This window comes from Panthera tigris, chromosome B3 (genome assembly GCF_018350195.1).
Source record: "Panthera tigris isolate Pti1 chromosome B3, P.tigris_Pti1_mat1.1, whole genome shotgun sequence".
NCBI lineage: Eukaryota > Metazoa > Chordata > Mammalia > Carnivora > Felidae > Panthera > Panthera tigris.
In genome coordinates, this window is record NC_056665.1 from 24921418 (window position 1) to 24945025 (window position 23608).

General features: G+C 42.6%; 1 protein-coding gene across 3 annotated transcripts in view; it reads right to left on the reverse strand.

Annotated features, from left to right (window-relative positions):
• ATP10A (ATPase phospholipid transporting 10A (putative)) overlaps positions 1 to 23608 on the reverse strand; it is a 184672-nt gene that overhangs the window by 96111 nt on the left and 64953 nt on the right. The window lies entirely within an intron of this gene.

The following is a 23608-nucleotide window of genomic DNA, read 5'->3' on the forward strand; positions in this document are numbered from 1 at the left end:
ACAGAGAGTAGATCCTCTCTACATCTCACTGTCCTGCTGTCTGCAGAATGGAGATAACAGTAGATGCATCCTCTCCACATCATTCAACATGAAGTGGACAGCATATGCCAATCACCCAGAACAATACCCAACACAGTCAGCTTTCAACTTCCAATAGTTACTATTAACAGATATTTAGATGAAAACATTGTAGATTTCTTCTTCAGATTTTTTTTTTTTTTTACTCTGAAAATACAGGCCAATTAATCCTACAAAGGGCATTTTTAATAGTTCCTTCATGGCAGTTTTGCGCACTTAATTTATAAAAATAAGTATAGAAACATGACTTTAGATCAACATGATATGCTATAAGGAAATCTCATCAAGAAATGCTCTGGGTGATACTGTTGGGTGGAGAAAAACATGAAAACACATTTCAATGTAACCATCACCTTCTTACTGGTTCCTGCCCTATACAATGCCTCTCCCTTGCCTGAGTTCCCAGAAAGCCTGAATTCAGGCAGCAAGTCTGGATCTCAAGGTAGGTCGAGTCAGCCAAATCTTATGGACTCCTCCACTTTGGGAGAAGTATTGAGGTTTTACACATCTATTTAATTCCACACTGTGGATTTGAGGAAACCTATGGAAAACTTCCAGGAGCTCACAGCTATCAGCTGCTCCATCCCTGTCCATTTTAAAGCCTCTGTTTTCTTGTTCTTCTAATTCAAGATCCACCAAACTGATTATGTACGAAGCACAGTTTGGCCACGTTAGGACCAACAGAGATAAATTAGATATAGCTCTGTCCTCAAAAATAATGCAAGGCAAGGCCAAACCACTGGATAGCAACCCTTGGGGACTGTATAATCAAGCCCCCAGTGTGAGCAAAACTATCCTTCTTAGGCCAACCCATCATTCCTTACAAGGCCAGGGTGTTCTTCAAGGCTGCTTAAATAGGTGTGATAGGTCCCATCAGCCTCCAATCCGACATCAGCTGGCTCTAAGATAAGGCACAGAAGGGGCATTCAATCACCTGACCATCCTGCTGGCTCACTTCCAGTCTGACCTCTTCCCTGTGGACAGATAGCCTTGATGTGAGACAGATGAAACATTTTTAAATGTTCCTATTTCCTTTCCTAAAGGTCAAACCTTGATTTTATATCACTGCAAGCATTAGCTCCTTAATCTTTATTCCTTATCATGACCATTTGTTGGGTTCCCACAGAAAGTACAAAGAAATGTGAAAGAGCCTATCCTCTTCCAGAAGAAAGTTTCCAAAAGCTAAGTCACAAAGGAGGGCAGCATACACTCTTGAGAGTGAGGTGGACAGGATTTGTGATGACAGGGGTTTCCAGGAGACCAGTGGTCCCAGACTTGCCCTGGGATGGCACAGGAAGGTGATGACAAGAAGAGGAGCAGAATGGTCTGTGTTCAGTTTATCTTAACTACATTCCATTTACAGAACTCATCAAACATAGAGTCAGTTTCCACCTGCTTTGAAATCTTAAAACGTTAGCTTGCCCACTACATCAGAGCACTGCTTTTAAACCAGCAATTTTGGTGGAGGCACTGAGCCACATAGGAGATTCCCCCACAGCAACCCCTCAATCCCCCTGATGTGCCTGCAATCTGTGAGCACTCAGTCACAGTCCTCGCGAGAGGACCCATGTGAGCCATGGAAAGCAAAGGGAGCAGGACACAGAGTAGCTCCATAATGGCTTCTGTGAAAAGGCCCTGCAGTTCACCAGGAGGCTGGGCCCTTAAAACCCAAACCTGGGAGTCATTTGTGAAAGAAGAGCAGCATGACAGCACCCCTTTGACACACCAACAGACCAAAAATTCCCCATCAAAGCCCCACAGTCCCATCAACGATTCCAGCTGGAGACCCACACTGAGTCCGGACCCTACATCAACCCCTGCAATATCCCTGCCTACTTTCTCATATTTATTTTTATTATATAACAATACTATATATTATATATACCATATGTATTTTTATATGCTATATGTATACTATATTATGTTATATATTATATATATATATATATATATATATATATATATATATATATAACATCTCCTGCATATAACACATTACATATAAGTAGCCCTTTGTCTCATGAGGAGGGTATATGCTTATTTTTTCCCAGGAACTGTATTTGGACATAGGGTCTAAAGTTGAAATGAGGTCACAGAGTGTGGTCCTAACCCAATGTGAATGATGTCCTTATAAGAGGAAAAGACACCAGGGATGTGTGCACATGGAGGAAAGGCTGTGTGTGGTCACAGAGGGAAGACAGCCATCTGCAAGCCAAAGAGAAAGGCCTCAAGAAAAAGCAACCCTGCCGACACGCCTTGATCTTGGACTTCCAGCCTCTAGAACTGAGAAGACAATAAGCTTGTTTTAGACACTTGGTCTGTAGTGCTTTGCTATGGCAGCCTGAGCAGACTAACACCTAACAACTTCAAGTCCCAGGACTCCTGCTGGAAGGACCAGCTCCCAGCCTGCAGTGACAGAGGAAGAGACAGCAGAGGAAGCAGGTAGTGGAGGGGCACCGTGCCAGGCGATTTATCCATAGGCATGAGTCCCACACTGCCCCACACATCTGTGCACAGGAAAAGCACCACAGAGAAGACAAAAATAAATCCTTTGACACAATACTATAAACACTAGCTTCTTAATAACACTCTTCTTCAGACTATTCTAAGCAGCAGGTAAATGATTTGGAACTGCCCTTCATTTCCTCAGGTCAGTATGGATACAGGTCGGGGTAGACAGAATGTGTGAGCCTCCTCTCTGTGGCACAAATATCAGGAGATAATCTCACCACCCCATGGCCTCTCTGCCAAATCTACTCCCAACCAGGCATGGGCCTGCACACCTGCAGGACCATAGGACTCCCCTAAAACACACGGATTATATTTTTTACAGTGGCAAGTTTGAAATCATCAAAGTCCTCAATATTCTGGATTCCTTCATAGCAATTAGGAAGGGGCACTGTTATACAGAGAAAGATACCATATGGTTTCACTCTTATGTGGATCCTGAGAAATGTAACAGAAACCCATGGGGGAGGGGAAGGAAAAAAAAAAAAAAAGAGGTTAGAGTGGGAGAGAGCCAAAGCATAAGAGACTGTTAAAAACTGAGAACAAACTGAGGGTTGATGGGGGGTGGGAGGGTGGCTGATGGGTATTGAGCAGGGCACCTTTTGGGATGAGCACTGGGTGTTGTATGGAAACCAATTCGACAGTAAATTTCATGTATTAAAAAATAAATTAAAAAAAAAAAAAAGGAAGGGGCACTGTTTAGTTTGCCCACACATTCCTTCTAAGAACAGGTGCCAACTACCCCTGGCAATAGGATTCTGAGATGACCCCCAAATCTCCATCCCAGTCCTGGTGTCCACACCCCTGCCAGCTCCCTTGAATGAGGTAGGGACTAAGTATGAATGTGGAGGAAATCACTTGTGAAGATGTAACTAGGGTGACCCAATCAGTAGACTATGAGCCAACCAACAAAGAGATCATCTGAGTGGGCCTTACAGAGCCACAGGAGTCCTATAAACCTGGGCCTAATGCCAGTGACAGGAACTCAGAGGGGCCACATGGCCAGAGCTGAGAGCACAAGGCCTCAGCCCTACCACCACTGGAGCTGAATTACACCAAGAACCTAAAAGAGCCTGGAAGAAGATGCAAACCTCAGACAAGAACACAGCTGCAGCCAACACCTCACCCGCAGCCTGGTGAGACATCAGGTAGAAGACCTGGCCAACCCATGCCTGAATTCCTAACCTCCAGGAAATGTGAGATAATGTATCTGGATTCTTTCTTTTGACAGGTAATATCCTATTAGTTTCAGGTGTACATCATGGTGATTCAGTATTTTTATAGATTACAAAATGATCCCCATGATAAGTGAAATTACCATCTGTCACCATAGAAAGTGATTACAATATTATTGATTATATTCTCTACACTGTACATTACATCCCCATGACCTATTTATTTTATAACAGGAAGTTTGTGCCTCTTAATCTCCTTCACCAATGTCCCCCCCTCCAACCCATCCCCACTCTGGTAACCAACAGTTTATTCTCTGTTATCTATGACTCTGTTTCTGTTGTGTTTTGTTTGTTCATTTATTTTATTCTTTAGATCCCACATATAAGTGAGATCATACGGTATTTGTCTTTCTCTGACTTATTCACTTAGCGTAATACCCTCCAGGTCCATCCATGTTGTTGCAACATTGTTTTTAGTTGCTGAGTTTGCAGGGATTTGTTGCACAGCAATAAAAAATTAATACACACCATTTCCATTTTCTGTACAGAAGCAGGAGCTAGATGCTTCTCCCATCCTGGCAGCTTCGTCTTCTACAGTGTGTAACAAACTAAAGATTCTGCCGGTAGTTTTATAGTCTGCATACTTGAGGAAAAACTACTTAACGAGAAAAGAATGCATAGAACAAGACTGGTTATAATCCAAAAGTGTTTTTCTCTCTCCACATAAAGTGGAAGCCCATCAGAGGGCCCGAATAACATATTAAAATGTGGAGAAACCCTGAAAATGTGCAATCTTGAAATACGGGCTATGTTATAAATATTACAAACATGGTGCATGATTCCTCCACAGGAATGGCAACTGGCTCTTGCATTTAGCTGCAATTTTCTGCTCACGATTCCTGACACGTCTGAGCAGAGTGTCAAATCAAGATTTCAAAGGTCATGAGCGAAAAAAGTGTGATTCTTCTGAAATAGGGGGCAAAGAAAAAGAAAAACACTAAAAAGGGAAAGAATAAAAATGTCTTACATTTAAAAGCACCACGTATGAAGCCAGAGACAAAAGCCAGTTTTTTCTAAAAGAGCCTGCCACTCCTTTTTCTCTGCACCAACCACCTCACTTCTAGGCCAGCTGTTTCCTCAGCTAAACAGTGAGAATGTTAAATAGACGATCTTGAAAATCTGTTCTGAAGCTAATGTTAGCCTTCTGTGATTAATAGATTTCCTCTTCTGGGAAAATCTATTACTAACATTTTACAATTAGTCATGCTGAGCTTTGCAGTTCTCATCTGAGCCTTTTTTTTGTCCGAAACAACATAATGCACAGGTGAAAGAATAAGGAAATATAAGTATGACAAGTGACAAATTTTATTTAAAGACAAGCAGTAAATAAAATTTTAAGATCCCTTAATTTATCATTTTTGGTTATTTAATATTTAGGCTGAGTTAAACTATTTATTTGTACTAGTTATGTTTTCAAGGTTCTTAAGTAGGGGCACCTGGGTGGCTCAGTCGGTTAAGCATCCAACTCTTGATTTCAGCTCAAGTCATCAACTCACAGTAGGTGAGCTCGAGCCCTGAATTGGGCCCTGTGCTGACAGTGTAGAGCCTGCTTTGGATGGAGTCTCTCTCTGTCTCTCCCTTACTTGTGTGCTCATACCTGCTCTCCTTCTCGCTCTCAAAAAAAAAAAAAAAAGGTTCTTAAGTAAACAATTCCCTAAGAGGAGGCAGCTGACTTACAGAGTTTACAGGAATTACTTTAAGTAGTTGAAAGCATGTTTTTCCTGGAGATCACTATTACTTTTATGTAGCTATTCATGAATACAGGGTTCAAGAACTACTGCTCTGAAATGTTTCGTTAATGTTTTATTTTTTTGAAAAGCATTAGAATGTTGCAACCCTACTGACCCCTGACCCCTCCAGTGTTTAAGGTGTCTCTGCAATGGCTCAGGGTTTTCAACAATGTATTTATAAATCTTTCCAATGTGGTGAAGTTGGATCTATTTCACAAATCCAAACAAATTTAGATCGAGTTTTTAAAAAAGGCATGTGCAGAAAATGAGGGAATTACACTTTCATCTTTAACGTGTTGTTTTCAAGTAGATTTGCATTTCAAATATATTTGAGATTTTCCCTCATAGTAAAAGAGCATTTTTTTTTTTTAAGGTGACAACAGATTCCAAATTTGCCCACAACCAGTCAATATTCCGGGTTACCCACTGCCATTCCTTCTACAAGGACAATCACAACAATAATTGTCCCTGATCTCCAACCTGGTCTATGAATTCATGAATGAATTGGATCTGTTCTTAAGAGTCCTCCTGGGCTGCAGAAAGAGGCACACTAATTTCTGGTTCCACACAAGTTACTCCTCACTTGTAAGATGACATCATCATTCAAGTTTAGTGACACTGTAATCAACACAAAGTAGCAGTGGGTGTCTGCAATGCTACAGTGCCCACACTTCTGATCATGTCCACAAAATACTGCATGCCACACACACAGAGCTGCCACCTGCCAGCTTCTAGGACATCTTACAATTGGAGATGCTTGCGTCTTCCGTTTTTTGGTAATTTAGGAGATGAATGAAAAGTCTGAAATGTTTGTAACATGCATACACATTTGATTTTCTTACCCTTACATTATCTAACATCTTTATATGGCCATATTTTATTGTATACTTTCCCATGTTGTAAAAATGTCAGCTTTAATTCAATTGCAAATTATTGTCACAGCTACTCAGAGGACCCCACTCCTGCCCTCCCACCATTCACCACACCCACACCCTACTCAGGTGCTGGCAGTGGGGGTATACAGGGGTAACAGGCACATCTCACTTGACTCCCTTGCTTTCTCTCCTTCTTTAAACATGTCTCTCCTTTAATAAGACTAATCAACAAAGGAATATCTTGGGTAGATGAGTAAGAAAGGAAGTGAGGAAGAGAAAGAAGAGATGCAGGTTTGGGGTTTTAATATTTGAGCACTACAATTTTTAAGTACAATTTAATGTTGAAGGAAGAACACTTACTTTGATTAGGCAATCAGGGACTGATTCCTGGAAGAGGGGACATCTGAATTTAGATCTTAAAGGATGAAAAGAATCTTAGCCTAAGCCATTCTCCACCCTCCCCCAAGGAGACTGTTTATACTAAAGAGTGCAATTTAGGGAGAGGTTGGAAGGGCAGTGCCCAAATCAAGGATAAGGCAGGGCGGGATCAAAAGAGATCCTGAGAGGTACCTGGGTGGCTCAGTTGGTTGAGCATCCCACTTTGGCTCAGGTCATCTCATGGTTCCTAAGTTCAAGCCCCACACTGGGCTCGCTGCTATCAGCACAGAGCTGGCTTCCAGTCCTCCATCCCCCCCCACTCTCTGCCCTTCCCATGCTTGTTCTCTTTCTCTTTCTCTCAAAAATAAACATTAAAAAAGAGAGAGAGAGAGATCATGAGACTCAGAAATAGCAACAGGGTAGAAACAGAGGCCACCTGGGTGGCTCTTTAGGTTAAGCATTGGACTCTTGATTTTGGTTTAGGTCCTGATCTCACAGTTCATAGAATCAAGCCCCATTTAGGGCTCCATGTGGACAGTGCAGAGCCTGCTTGGGATTCTCTCTGTCTCTCTCTCTCTCTGCCCCTCCCTTGCTTGTGTGCAGTCTCTCTTTCTCAAAATAAATAAACATTAAAAAAAAAAAAAAGAAATAGAAACAGGAGGAAATGATGGGCATGAAGTTTGACTATATAATCTATGTCACTGGACAAACACCATGAATGATTAGACGAGAATGGGCATTCGAGTATCCACATCTCCAGCTCTGGTGGCTGAAATGTGAGTGCTACTGATCTTACCCAGGAGTGGGTCTGCTGTGGGAAGGAACAGAGTCCAACTGTGATCTCTTCAAGGTGCTGGTGGGGCATGTGGGTTGGGCTTGTAGGAGATGGCCACATCTTTGAAGACAAATGCAGGTAAAGAGGAATTTGGGGTTCATGGCATGGAGATGACCAGTCCCCTACTGTGTATGCCATCACTGAGATTACCAGAGACATCACAATGATGAGAGCTGAAATAGTAACGAGAACTGAAAATGGACTGGGAGAGCAGGAAGGGTAGGAAAGGGTTGAAGTAGGGAAGCCAGCAGGGGTGGCTGGGCAGGCAGGGTGGGCACAGGGTAGAGACCAGCAGAGCCCAGAGTCCCAGGAGCCAAGGTTCCATGGTGGCTGCCCATCACCAAGGGCAACCAGGGGCAGGAGTCCAGTGTGCCACACCTTCCGTTGCCTCCACACCTCTCCTTTTGCCCTTCCTATGCCAAGTGAACCAATCTGGAAAGGCAGTCATGGAATGTGTGCACACAGTCACCATAGTTTCATTTCTTATTTTGAAAAGGCAATTTTCAGTGGCACACTTGAAAATGGCACACCCATTAAGACCAAAGGTCCCCTTTCCAAACATTCCCGGTGCTTTTCTCTCTTCAGACCTTTTCACCACTCAAGCACATTCGTGTGCAGCTCAAGTGAGAGTTCAGTCTTTGGAAAGACTAAGAGATATGGACCTCCTGTAAAAGGTTCATGAATGCTTCAAGTCTTAGGATAAGTCTTTCAGGCAATACCAGCTGGATGTCTAGACACCAAATCCCTGTGAGTACTGAGACATCAGTATCTTAATAATAATAACAAAAGAAAAATAAATACAGCTTTCCTCCTCCATATCCTTATTATGAACCCGGCACTTCACAGAGCATTTTACAGCCTTTATTTCAGGGAGTCTTCACACAATCCCAACACTATATTCCCGTTTACAGACATAGAAATAGACATGGAATGACCTGCCCAAAGTCACACATCAAGAAGTAGCAGGGTGAGGACCAAATCTCTCTGACTCTGGGGATCATGAATCCTTGGGGCCATGTGGTTTTGAAAGCACATCTGATCTAACGACCTAAAGGAAGAACAACTAAAACTCCTAAAGGAGTTGTCTAGTGACAACTTTCCAAAATTCCAAGCCAGAAACTCTGTATTTTTTTTTTCCTTTTAAATTATGCAGCCCAGAGACCAATGTAGCCTGAAAATAAAATAGCACTATGCTTGAAAAAGGGTGGAAAGGCAGACAGTTCCAGACCTATAAGCAGTGTTTGACAGACACAGAATAATGAATTTCAGTCAATTTGCCTAAATGCCTGCCTATTTGCAATCGACCAAAGGAGCCATGTCCAAGGTTAGAAGTCACCAAACCATGGTCTCTGCTACAAACTGGGAAGTGTGCCCTAAATGGGCCTTGGCAAATTGAGAGATGAGCTCATCACTGAGACCACCTGTGGCTGGGAGCTTCTGAGCTTCAGCAACCTGAAGGACACCACCTGACTCAGTCCTCTGGGGGGACTCCCTCTGGGGCTGAAGGAAGGTTGGTGGAGCAGGAGAGCAGTTTATTCTAATGGCTTTGGAATGACCTGGTAGCTTTGACAAGTGCTCCCAACTTGGGCCGGGCACACGTGGCACTTTTGGAGACACGGCTATGGACCAAACTGTTCCAGCTCCCCTACCGCAGGCATCTTACAGGTCACTTATTTTTATTTTTTTAAACTTTTTTTAATGGTTGTTTATTTTTGAGAAAGAGCAACAGAGAAAGAACGCAAGTGGGGGAGGGGTAGAGAGAAAAGGAGACACAGAATCTGAAGCAGGCTCCAGACTCCAAGCTGTCAGCACACAGCCTGATGCAGGGCTTGAACTCACGAACCGTAAGATTGTGACCTGACCCGAAGTCGGACACTCAACTGACTGAGCCACCCAGGCACTCCATCCAGGTCACTTTTAAGCAAAGCTGCCCCACCCTTTCTTGAAAAATCCCTCCCCCAGAATATATTTACAAACAGTACTACACAGCTGGCTCTGGAATGATCAATAATTAATGATGATGCCTCGAATCTGGACAGTGCTCCTCCTGAGGGTCACAAGCCCCCGTATAGGCATTATCTTGCCAAGTTAATGACTCATCCTCATTAAGAGGTGAAGGGGAAGGAGAGGGCTTGGGGCTCAGGCATCTGAACTCCAGCACCTCAGGTGCCTGGCTTATAAATGGGGGTCTGCCTTCTCACAGAAACTGTTCACACCAAACCCCCAGCAGCCCTTCATTCTAGTCCCACAGGCTTCCTGCTCTCCAGGTGGGCATCAGAGACCATCCACCGGGACCTCACAACTGAGCAAGGCCACAGTGTCTATTTTGGCTTCACTTTCCATTTTTTTTTTTTTTTTTTTTTTTGTGCATGATTTTTCCCCACTATTATTTTTGAAGCAAGTATTTGATTTTGACCAATAAAATCACAAATACTACTAAGGAACAAGTTACACCTTACATTTAATTTGTGGTTTGGAGTTAAAGCAAGAGCTGCTATTTTGTTTTATTGACTTAGAAAGATGGTAAAATTGGGGCGCCTGGGTGGCTCAGTTGGTTAAGTGGCCGACTTTGGCTCAGGTCATGATCTCGCGGTCCGTAAGTTCGAGCCCCACGTAAGGCTCTGTGCTGACAGCTCAGAGCCTGGAGCTGTTTCAGATTCTGTGTCTCCCTCTCTCTGACCCTCCCCCGTTCATGCTCTGTCTCTCTCTGTCTCAAAAATAAATAAACGTTAAAAAAAATTAAAAAAAAAAAGAAAGATGGTAAAATTATCCATACAGTTAAGTGAAGCACTTGGATGGGTACAGCTTAATGTATAGCCATACATTGACTATAAGCTTAGCAGCATTCTGTACTATTTCATTAACACAGAGCAACTAACCCCTGTAAAAAGAAAAGTTCTTTTCCAAACATCAGTTTGCTTCTGACCTGCCAGCTTATCACATTTCCTATTGGTAAAACATCCCATAGATGAGACAGGCATGCTGCAACTAACCTTGTGCTTCATTTACTAAACCAACAAAAACAGACTTGGTCAGAGAATGTGTCTTAATGGACAAGAGAGTTGAATGCATATGCTTCTCTTTTAAATAGTTCAGGGTTGAGCTAGGTTGAAATGCAGAGTATCTAGAAAGATCCACAGAACACATTTTTAAGAAAAAAGGAAGACCACGGAACAAACTTAACATGCAAACCAACTAGACTGAGGCCTCCCCAGCGTGGGCAGGCTGAAGAACTCCTCAGGCCCAGTAAAGAGAAAGCTGCACAATACATTTTAGGCAAACAGAATGAAGGAGAAACCAGGATGCAGTGAGGCAAGCCCTAAATGGGAGGTTCAGAGCAAGTGATCCAAGAACCTCGTGGAATAATCATCAGTGCCAAGGCCTGATGCCTTGGGGATAAGAAAATCCTTCATGGAATTTATTTTTCATATTGTGCACAAATGAAGGCATGTGTGTGGAGCAAAGAGAGACAGAGACCAGGAAAATTCTCACAGCACTTTAAAAAGACCCATTAAATTACTCCCAATTCAATAAACCCTCATTACACAACAGGCAGAGGAGTGGAAAGACCAGAATGAGAGGCAGTGGCTTTAAAGCAGGGGTTCTCAACCTCCCACAATTGACATTTGGACCAGATAATTCTTTACCGTAGAGGGCTGGCCATCCTGCTCTGTAGGATGCCAAGCAGCATACCTGACCTCCACCCAAGAAATGCCAGCAGCACACCCCTCCCCATAAATTGTAGCAGCAAAAAATGGCTCTAGATGTTGCCAAATGCCTCCTGGGGCACAAGATTATCTCAGGTTGAGAAGCACTGCTTCAAAGCACCTGGGACAAACATTCTGGAAAATGGATTATTAAGTAAACATTTACAGGACCAACATATTTTAAAAATCACATACGTGAGAACTCAGCACTGAAACAGAAATGGCAAAGTCTGCAGGAACTTGACCCAAATATATTGTGCAACATCCAGAATGTGTCTTCTTTCCTCTCTAAACTGAAACATCTGCTCCTCTGGTGAGACATGCTAATGACTTCTGAATCTAATACTAAAAGTCAGAGGCAGTGAGAGAAGATATTTGGGGTGATTTTTCTGCAGTGAATCTTGCAATAGTAAAATTACCAAAAGTACAGTAGTTTAACCCATATGCATGAAATGTATTTTCTAAAATATGTGTTATTCCAGATGTCTCCTAAGAGCTACATGCACTCGGGTGCTTGGGTGGCTCAGCTGGTTAAACATCTGACTTTGGCTCAGGTCATGATCTCGCAATTCATGTGCTCAAGCCACACGTCGGGCTCTGTGCTGACAGCTCAGAGCCTAGAGCCTGCTTCAGATTCTGTGTCTCCCTCTGTCTCTGTCCCTCCCCGAGTCACACTGTCTTTCTCCCTCTCAAAAATAAATAAACATTAAAAAAAAAAAAAAAAAAGCTACAAGCACAGTTAAGAAACACTCCAGATATGTGTGAGAAACACATGTGTGCATGGAGGAGACTTCTTACATGAATCAAGATGAAGGAAAATGCTGGGCCCTCTGAGGTGAAGTCAGAAAGTACTGAAGCTGTCCCGGCAGGACTCTCCCTGACAACAAGGGCCTCTGGCTTCTTTAGAATGAAGATGAGGTGCAGTTTCTCACATAATTATTTGGTACAATGAAACACTGCCCACCTAGAAGAAACAATTTTCCCTAGGAAATGTACTAGCTTGTGATACTAGCAAAATGATACCTTAAAACAAGATCACTTAGAAACTCCCTGGTGAGCTTTGACATAAAAACTTTTTTTTTTTTGATAAATCATTTCTAGTGCAGTCTTTTCTGAATTTCATGGGACATTCTCAAAATAGCTCAGCAGATATCAAGACCAGGGGATCAGATTCTTCATCATAATACCATTACCACTTGTAAAGCATGTCAAATACTTTGGGGACACTACAGAGTTGTCAAGGTAATTTCTTCTACATTAATTCACTTGTTGGCATGATATTGTCACAAAATGGGCAGAAATAATATGATCCACATTCTTGCAGGTAATGCCCTAAAGCTGGGAAAGGTCCTGTGTTGTTAATAATTTTTCCTAATAGGCTGCAACAATTCACATCTCTCCATGGGTATATAAAAGTACCAGCACCCTTATTTTTGCAAGCAATTTCTGCTCTTTCTCTCTTTAAAACCCTCCTGCCAGTTTGATAGGCAGGACAAGACCCTTTATACCTTTCTATCTGCATCACCCTGACTCCCAGGCCAATTGACCTGTTCTTCTGGGAATACCTATGTTCCCCTCATTTTTTCCACTGTATTGTTTGCTTCCTTCTTGACCACTTAATTTGTGAGAACTTTCATATTAAAAATATTAACCTCTTTACTATCTTCTGCCTTGAAAACATTTTTTTTCTGTCTAAAGAACCATGGTTTTATAATATTAATTTGTGGCATATTTTGCCTTATCACAGTTAATTTTTTTAAGTTTATTTATTTTGAGAGAGAGAGAGAGAGAGCACAAACGGGAAGTACAGAGACACAGGGAGAGAGAGAGAAAGCCTGACATGGGGCTTGAACTCACAGACTGTGAGATCATGACCTGCGCTGAAATCAAGAGTCTGAGACACTTTACTGACTGAGCCATCCAGGTGCCCCAACAGTTAAAATTTTTATTTAGGGGGCGCCTGGGTGGCTCAGTCGGTTAAGCGTCCGACTTCAGCTCAGGTCACGATCTCGCGGTCGTGAGTTCGAGCCCCGCGTCGGGCTCTGGGCTGATGGCTTAGAGCCTGGAGCCTGCTTCTGATTCTGTGTCTCCCTCTCTCTCTGCCCCTCCCCCGTTCATGCTCTGTCTCTCTCTGTCTCAAAAATAAATAAACGTTGAAAAAAAAATTAAAAAAAAAATTTTTATTTAGTTAAATATTCCTGACCTTTATAGGCCTAGCCAAGAGAGTTTCCTGTGCCTTTGGACTGTACCATGTAGCATTCCTGTTTTTTTGATGGGGGAAGTACAGAGTTCTTTTAATATTTAAATGTTCAAACCAACTGATACTCATTTTTACAAGGTACAACCAAAGGGTACAATGCTGTTTCCTCCCCAGAGCCAACTGTATAAACGTTATTTACTAAATAATCATTTTCCTATGGAACTTAAATACCTACTCTAAAATTCTCACACACAATATCTTTTATTGGGGGGTTATTATGTTCAAGCAATCAACTTGTCATTTTCAGGTCCATACCGTGGTACTACTGATTTGATTGCACAGTGTATCAGATCAGCTCTAGCACTGGGTGCCCCACTCTGGGGGGAAGGAGCCCCCAGGCAGCTGGCTTAGCATATGGAGGCGACTGTTGGATGGGTTCCTACCCCCACTTTGCAGGGCACCTCATGCTGCAGCCCTGGTTCTACTAACTGATACAAAGCCCTCCCTTCATCTTTTAAAAAAAGTCTTGGCTATACTGGAACATTATAAAACTTTTAAGGTCATTTATGGACTTCAAGATGTATTACAAAGCTATAATCATCAAGACAGTATGGTACTGGCACAAAAACAGACACTCAGATTAATGGGCCAGAAAAGAGAACCCAGAAACAGACCCAGAGATGTATGGCCAACTAATCTTTGAAAAAGCAGGAAAGAATATCCAATGGAATAAAGACAGTCTCTTCAGCAAATGGTGCTGGGAAAACTGGACAGCGACATGCAGAAAAATGAACCTGGACCACTTTCTTACACCATACACAAAAATAAACTCAAAATGGATGGAAGACGTAAACGTAAGATAGGAAGCCACCAAAATCCTAGAGGAGAAAGCAGGCAAAAACCTCTTTGACCTCGGCTACAGCAACTTCTTACTCAACACATCTCTGAAGGCAAGGGAAACAAAAGCAAAAATGAACTATTGGGACCTCATCAAAATAAAAGCTTCTGCACAGCAAAGGAAATAATCAGCAAAACTAAAAGGCAACCTGACATAATGGAAGAAGATATCTTCAAACGACATATCAGGTAAAGGGGTAGTATACAAAATCTATGAAGAACTTACCAAACTCAACACCCAAAAAACAAATAATCCAGTGAAGAAATAGGCAGAAGACATGAATAGACACTTGTCCAAAGAAGACATCCAGATGGCCAAATGAAACATGAAAAAATGCTCAACATCACTCATCATCCAGGGAACACAAATCAAAACCACAATGAGACGCCACCTCACACCTGTGGCTAACATTAGCAACTCAGGCAACAATAGATGTTGGCAAGGATGGGGAGAAGAGGATCTCTTTTGCATTGTTGGTGGGAATGCAAGCTGGTGCAGCCACTCTGGAAAACAGTATGGAGGTTCCTCAAAAAACTAAAAATAGAACTACCCTACAACCAAGCAATTGCACTATTAAGAATTTATCCAAGGGATACAGGTGTGCTGTTTTGAAGGGACACATGCACCCCAATGTTTATAGCAGCACTATCAATAATAGCCAAAGTATGGAAAGAGCCCAAATGTCCATCGATGGATGAATGGATAAAGACGATGTGGTATATATATACAATGAAGTATTACTCGGCAATCAAAAAGAATGAAATCTTGCCATTTGCAACTACGTGGATGGAACTGGAGGGTACTATGCTAAGTGAAATTAGTCAGAGAAAGACAAAAACCATATGACTTCACTCATATGAGGACTTTAAGAGACAAAACAGATGAACATAATGGAAGGGAAGCAAAAGTAATATAAAAACAGAGAGGGGGACAAAGCATAAGATTCTTAAATATAGAGAACAAACAGAGGTTTGCTGGAGGGGTTGTGGGAGGGGGGATGGGCTAAATGGGTAAAGCGCTTAAAGAATCTACTCCTGAAATCATTGTTGCACCATGTGCTAACTAACTGTAAATTATAAAAAATAAACAAATTATAGAAACAAAAAAACTTTGAAGGTCATTTTATTTAATTCCAAGAGAACCTTCTAGGCCAAAATGCACACATACATGTATATTCTTCTTGGGAAAACTGGGATTATGACAGCACTTGCTCTCCCACCCAAGGCCACAACAGGAAGCTTTTCATCGCCTCATGCTCGCCAAAAGGTACTACACTTTTCTTCAGGAAGGGCTTGAGCCTTTGTTAAATTTGTTCCGAGGTATTTTACAGTTTTTCTTCCCATTTTCAGTAGCTGATCTTCCCCATTTCCCTTTCTCAGTATGCTCAGTGCCCTCAATTAATGTGAGCAGTTCTCTGTGTGGCCACAAGTCTCTCTGCCCCTGACTCGATTTCTCTTGCTCAAACCATCTTCCTCTTCCTGGCGGCCAGGCCCCTTTGGAGGAATGGTTATTATTCTTGGTTAGCACACCTGGGCTGGGCTGGGCTGTGCTATGCTCTGCTTTGCTTTCTAAAGTGATAGCTGGTCCCCTCTGTGGAAGGTAAAGTGGTTCTCCAGGTGAGTGGGGAACACAAACCTTCACCCAGCCCTCCTTGGCAGTCTCTTCCAGCCCCAGGAGCAGGAAAAGATCCCAAGGACCAGGGCATCTGGTTAGCCTTGCATGCACTGACAGCCACCTTCCCCACTGAAAGCCAAAAGACTTCTGAAGGCCCAGGTGTTGTCCAAGATGCTCTGCATTGTGCGACTCACCTCAGGGCTCTCTGATGCTGTTCTCCAGTGCCAGCAGCCCATGTCAGGAAGCTGTGCCAGTGCTCTCCAAGGACCCAGATGGACCGAAGGTCTGCTCCAGATGCAAAGAGACCTAGGCACCAGTGGCCACTTAGCTCAAGCATGTGAGGTTAAAGGGTGAAAGGGTTTGCATGCAGGCCACCATTTCCCCCAGAGTCCCCTGCTTCTCTGAATCAGAATTTGAAGGTGAAAAGGTTTTGCTGATGACAAGATCCCTCCCATTAATTTAATATTTTGAGCAGACTAAAAGCCAGAGAAGCTGATCAGTTTTCTTACTCAATCGGCATGGCAGACTGGGTGAGGGCAACCCAAATTGTCTCTCCCTGAACCACTGGGAAGTCTTCCTGAAAAGCATTTACCTCCAGATCAGTCCCTGACCAACACCACCCTGGGTTTCTTCCTACTGTGCAGAACTACAAATCATGCAAGCAACCTCTTCTCTATATTAAGCATTTCTAAAAGAATCAGTACAATAACATTTCTCCAGAACTATTATAAATGTCCTTCAATTATGACAGCCTACAAAGCAGGGTCAGTGAAAGACCTCAAATAAGCACTGCTCTTCTCAGAGATGAAGCCCCTTGAATAGAAGGAATGTTAAAATATAGATCAAACTATGCTATGGTAACACAATTTCTTTTGATGCAGTTTGTGTGGTGACCTAAGACACCTTTGGTATTCATAGGTGAGAGCCAAATCTTATTGTTCTCTAGCAAAGCAATAATGGCAGCAGTAACCTGGGAAAATGATTTCACCCAATCATTTTCTGTGAATCATCAATAATGCAAGAATTCAGTTTTCCTCTTTGGGTAAAAATATGGTGAGACTGCCCACTCTGACCATCACCCCCATGCCACACAAGCTGGATCCCACAATGGCCACTGCAGAGTCATGGTTTGCATTCTGTTTCTGCAGTGCCCCTGAAGTGGTGACATTCCCATTTTAAGGATGAAGAGACTGAGTGTCTGAGGGTGTTAAGTCAGTAAGTCAGTGCCCAAAGACCTGCAGGTAGAAGTCAGGAAACCTGTTCCAAAACTAAAGTAACTCTCACTTTCCAACATTAGATTATTAGCAGGGGGAAATGCTGAAAAATGGGAATTGCTAAATTGTACATGTTTTTTCCAGTTTTATTTAGAAAACAAACGAACCAAACATTTCTCTTCTTTGGGACATGGAGCAAGATACAACTGGTTACATACACAGTGTCGTCCATCACCTCACAAACATACAAAGATAAGAAGCATGTCCCTTCTGACAAACTGAATCAGCCAGGAGGTTCCCACCACATCAGTACTAAATCACTGTTGCACAGCTGAGCCCACCCCATGAGGCAGATGACTATCACAGGTCCCCAACGGACCTCTTACCTCTGGTCCAATTTTAAACACGAATATTGATGACTTAGGGCCTTTGCTGCAGTCTACTGAGACGAGGGAATAACGGACTCTTCCCTCAATTCTCCCTAGTGATTTCGGATTCAAAGAACTTGTGAATAGGAACAAAAAATTACTTTAATGTTTCTGGATTTCTGCTTATGTTTTTAACAATCTAAATGCAACTGAATTAGATTTATGGTTTTGGCTTTAGCAATGTGTTATTATCCTTATCACTCGTGTTATCAGTAGTATTTATTTTCCCAAAATATGCCAGATAGTGTATTAGCACTAGAATTACTGGAAATATTTCTGTAGACATTTTATTCCTTAACCCTGGAATCATATGTCATGAAACCCACTGGGAAAAAAATTTTTTTTTTTCCTTAAGTAGGCTTCACATGGATGACAGAATGTGCACATGAAATCACAATGACTCTTGGAATGTGCCTGGTGGGGGAAGGGTCAGATCACCTACTGCAGCCTGCCTGTGGATGTCCTAGCAAATGACCAAGGACACATTAGAAGGCAGCACCGAACAACGAGAAGATTCAAATCAACAGGAGAAAAAACAAGCTGACTCTTTTCTCCTTCCTGCAAAGTGCCAAATTCCAATCTGGTGAAATGGCTTCCAGGTCCCCACTGCTAAAGTGGACAGGACAACACACAAACACTGAGCAAAACCTGATTCTGTGGGAGCTGCCTGACCACTCTGGCCAGCCATCGCCCTTCTCCCCCTCCAAAATGCACACAGTGCCACCCATATGTGGACAAGCCAGATAACACCACTCCTCTTAGAGTCCCCAATAATGTAAACTAAGCCTAGTTTAGTGTGGAAAGGTCAGTCCTGCAGCCCACTCTGGAACATTCCCTGAGGCTTCCCACCTGTCCTAATTAGATCCACTTTATTTCAAACACCAATACTCAACAGTAATGATGTTAACCATCTATTTCTTATTTACTTTTTTGTTGTTGTTGTTCTTCAGTTTTGTTACTAGTATTTCAACAACACCAGAGACTGTGTTTTTACAGAGGTAAAATCAACGCATTTAATATATTCTTATATTCTTATAACTAGCTGACTGCACTATCCTTATGTTTACCTGATTAGAGCTTCAGCCGCAGGCCAAAAGTTTGGTGAGTCACTCTGGGTGAAGGGAAAATATGTTTCCTTTTAGGTAACTAACTTGAAGAAAAGCTTTTGGCGTGTTTGTGCACAATGTCCCCAGGGAGATGGGGCTGTATTAGCGGATTCATCCCATGTGTGCTTGCCCACACGTTGTCATGTACACACTGGGATTTGAGGAGGCTACTCAGCCAGCAGCTCCCCAGACCTCCAAACAGGAGCCCACGCACAGCGGATGGGGCTGTCTGAGTGCCCCTCAGTGGTACCTGGGCACAAAGCATGAGGCAAGTGAGCTGAGAAGAAGAGCCCAGGGCAGGACTATGCCCTCAAGCTAAGCCTCCAAGTTGGCACTTGCAGGCTACACAGCCATCATGTCTCTGAGCCTCGGTTGTCCCTATCTGTAAAATGAGGACAAAAGTTACTGTTGCCAGCATCATGGGTGATGGAGAGTGGATGTGTTAATGTGGGTAATGCAGCATTAAACTCTCTTCTGTACTTAGGGCGGCTGTGAATGCATCTCAGGTGCAAGCTTCTGGGGAAAGGTACAACCACTCAGCCTTGAAATGCTGACTCTTATTCACATCCTAGGGAAGCCAATGCCTGGGTCTCAATTTGCTCATTTTGGTAAAACTGCTCCATCTGGCATGGAACAGCTTGCTTTACAAAAAAATACACTTTCCAGCTCTATACAGCACCCTGGCCCTGACACTACTGGACTTAATGTTTACCTGGCCAGCTTTTCTTTCCTACCATTGAGCAGGAAGGGCATCACAGTCCACCATAGGAAATCCCCCACACTAATCTCTGAAGCCTGAGGTGTCTGCCAGAACATAAAAGCCACTGTAGTGGCAAATCTCCTCTGTTATGGATTCACCACATTGCTAACTGATCCAGGTTGGTGAGCAGCTAGCCTCATGCCCTGGGCCAAAGGCTGAGAGAACCTCCCAGTATTCCAAAGGGAAGGATCTCATCTACATTTTTTATGTCAACAAAGGGAACATGTGCTCCACATGATGAGGGCATGTGGCCTACTTAGGTTCAGTACCATATACAAAGCCATCTTTGTTCACCAGAGAGACTTTTAAAATTATTTTCCTGTTTTAAGTCAGTAAAATGTTGCTTTTGGGCCAACATGTTATTTGGAAACTCTCCGTCTGGATGCTTTTCTTCTTAGAACAGAACAGAAATTGGGCAAAGTGCACTGTGGAAACACTGGCGTATGCCCATCCCCACAGTACAGACTGTGTTGTCTTAACATCGCAAACACAGAGTTGGGCTTTCCTCTCTGAAAACTGAGATGAATATGTTGATAAATGTCGAGGCAGATTCTCCAGGCCTGAGAGCCTCCCTCACTGCAACCTGGACTATGTAGACAGTCTGTTGGGTCAGGTCAATAGCATCATGAATCTGTTTTCTATGGCTGCAGTAACAGATTGCCACTAACTCAGTAGCTTAAAACCATACAAATTTACTATCTTCTAGTTCCAGAGATCAGAATCCCAATATAGGTCTCACTGAGCTAAAATCAAGGTGTCAGCAAGGCTGTGTCTGTTTCTGAAGATTATAGGAGAGAATCTGTTTCCTTGCCTTTACTAGTTTTTAAAAGGCCTCCCACATTCCTTGGCTCATGGCCTCTTCTTCCATCTTCAAAGCCAACAATGGAGGCCAAGTCTTTTCTACTGAGGTGCCATCTTTCTGGTTCTCTTTCTGATTTTTTTTAATGTTTTTTATTTATTTTTGAGAGAGAGAGAGACAGAGAGAGAGAGAGAGAGAGAGAGAGAGAGAGAGAGGGAGGATGAGTGGGGGAGGGGCAGAGAGAGGGGAAGACACAGAATCTGAAGCAGCTCCTGGCTCTGAGCTGTTAGCATAGAGCCCAATGTGGGGCTCAAACTCACGAACCATGAGAACGTGACCTGAGCTGAAGTCTGATAGCTCAACCAACTGAGCCAGCCAGGTGCCCCCGTTCTGATACTTTCTTCTACTTCATGGACCCCTGTGATTACACTGGGCTCACTAAAAATCTAAAATAATCTCATTTTAAGGACATGTGATTTTCACCACTTCAGTTCTACTTTGCCATGTAACCTAAAATGTTTACAGGTTCTGAGGATTAAGTGATGGACATCTTTGGGGAGGCCATTATTCTCCCTGAAATGAATCATAGCCAAAAACTTGGTACATACAACTGCAGTTTACATATGAGGAAAGTGGGGTGTGCCATTTTTGGGATTTTACCCAGAACTCAATTTCCATCTGGTGCCTACATGACCAAAATCTTAGTGAGGTGGGATAATTCCTGATAAGGCAAGCCAAGTCTCAGCAATGCATCTGCATCTGACACCCTGGACAAAGCAATCTCAGGGGTCTGAGGGGAAGCAAATCATTAGTAAGGAGGTAACTGGCTAGTGACACTGTGCCCCGTGTTGGTCTCCTCTCTTCTAGATTCTCAGATAGGTCTACCACATTATTGCCTCTTCACCAGCTAGGCTCCTTCCTTCTTTCATTCATTAATTTATCAAGTGTCTGTTGGTTCTGCTGGGCACATGCTAGGTGCTAAGGACACATGAGGTGCTAAGCAAGCTGGGTGCCAATGTCATCTTGGCATCTGGGCATGTGCACATTTTCTCTGCTTCTCAGCCACAAGGACTGTGTCTCTAGAGCAATTCACACCGACTGTCAAAGATTCTTCTAAGAATCAGATAAGCAGCCTGAACTGCTCTTTGTACATCTGGATGAACCAGGGTTTAGCCCCAGTGCAAGTGGATTTATACTCAGGCAGGTTAAATCCATCCCCATTCATAAGTGACTCTGTCACCAGCACTGCTTCCACAAGGATACACATTCTCCAAACTCCACAAAGCATGTTGCCATCCTGTTTGTACTTCCAAGACAGCTCACAGTGGACATGCCAGCAGGTGAACTGAACAGTAGATTCATAAAACCCAAGAATGAAGCTCACTCAGTTTTAACCACATTGGGCAGTTCCCAAACTTCCATGGGCCTTGGCTTCTCTGAGTATAGAATGGGAATAGCAGCTTCTCTAATACTTCTAATACTACCCACATGCTACTGTCTGTCTTCACAATGCTCTGCCCCCAAGATGTGTGTGTGTGCACGTACATGTATGTGGTGTGTGTGCACACGTGCACAAAGAGGTATACACAGATATACACATAAAGGAAACTGACAAGAGAAGCATCAAACATCAAAATAGAGCAGAAAGAGCATGAGACCTAAAACAAACAGCAAGTGTTCAAGTTCATCTCTGCCATTCACTGTGTGAGTGTGCATGGATATGCCATCCAACTTCTGTCATGTGAATGTTAAGTCATCTTATCTGTAAAATATGGCTAATGATGCAAAGTGAATTGCCTCTCAGAACCGTCCATGAGAATCAAATCAGAATTTTCCAACACAGGTTACAAGTTTATTGAATGTTTAACACATATATTCAAATAAATGTTTCCTAAATAGTTGAATGAATAGTAAATGTGAAATTTCTTTTGAAAGTATGAAATATTACAGGGGGGCACCTGGGTGGCTCAGGCAGTTAAGTGTCCAACTTCAGCTCAAGTCATGATCTCGTTGTTTGTGAGCTTGAGACCCTTGTCAGGCTCTGTGCTGACAGCTTGGAGCCTGCTTGGGATTCTCTCTCTCTCTCTCTCTCTCTCTCTCTCTCTTTCTGTCCCTCCCCCACTCTCTCTCTGTCTCTCTCAAAATAAACAAGCATTTTTAAAAATTAAAAAAAATAAGTATAAAATATTACACAAATGTTAAGAATTTTTAGATTTGCTTAAATTATAATAAATCCTGGGTAGGTAGACACTCTGGGTTTGGAAAATGGGGAGGCAAGAATGGAGGAAAAGTAAAAACTGTCCTGAAATATAAGGCACATTGCCAGAAACAGGACACTGATGGTAGTCCACAAAGATGTAGTCCACCAAGATGGTAGTCCACAAAGAGATGCCAGTCCCAACATCCATACATGGGCCCACATGAGCCTGCTGGATACCCACTCAATGAGACTTTCCAAGCTTGTTTTTAGATGACCATCATACAGATGGAATCTGTCATGCCCTGCCTTAATACTGGCCTCAGAGCTAGTATCTCACAGGGACTGGAACTACACTGCCACCTACATGGCTTTAAGTTCTTTCTACTGTGACCAAGAGTCATGATCCAGGGAAAAGATACTGACTTTATTAAATATAGATAGATAGATAGATAGATAGATAGATAGATAGATAGAAGTAGATAGATAGATCATCATCAATTTTTCGGTGGTAGCATTTACCAAAAATGTACCTACCCACTGCACCACACTTCACACTTACTTTTGTACTATTTCTGAGTTCAAACAGTAATCAGTTTTCTATTTATAGATTTTGGTGAGGAAATTAATGCATTAACATACAAGTAAAGCCCAGATAAAAGTCAAAGTCTCATAGCCTAACAAATGTGAGTCATGTTCCTCTCTAGCACCTTCCTGGGCCCACAGATTAAAGGGTTATGCTTCTCTTCTAAAGGGCTGAACATAAGGAAATATTAAATCCATTTTATGTAAAAAATGAAGGCTGGGCTATTTTCCTTCCCCAAATTCACCTAACTGTAGGGATTGCCAAGCATTTCATAATTTGCTTCATGAAAACAAGTTTCTACCTTTACTAAAAATAAAAGACAAAAAATAAAACCTGTAATTCCCATAATTCCCAAACAGACTGGAGGAAAAGGTATTTTAGAATCAAAGATGGAAGGCACATCTGCTATTTATTTCAAATAATCTTCCTAAGATGCTTATCTTATTACAAGTGGCCCTTA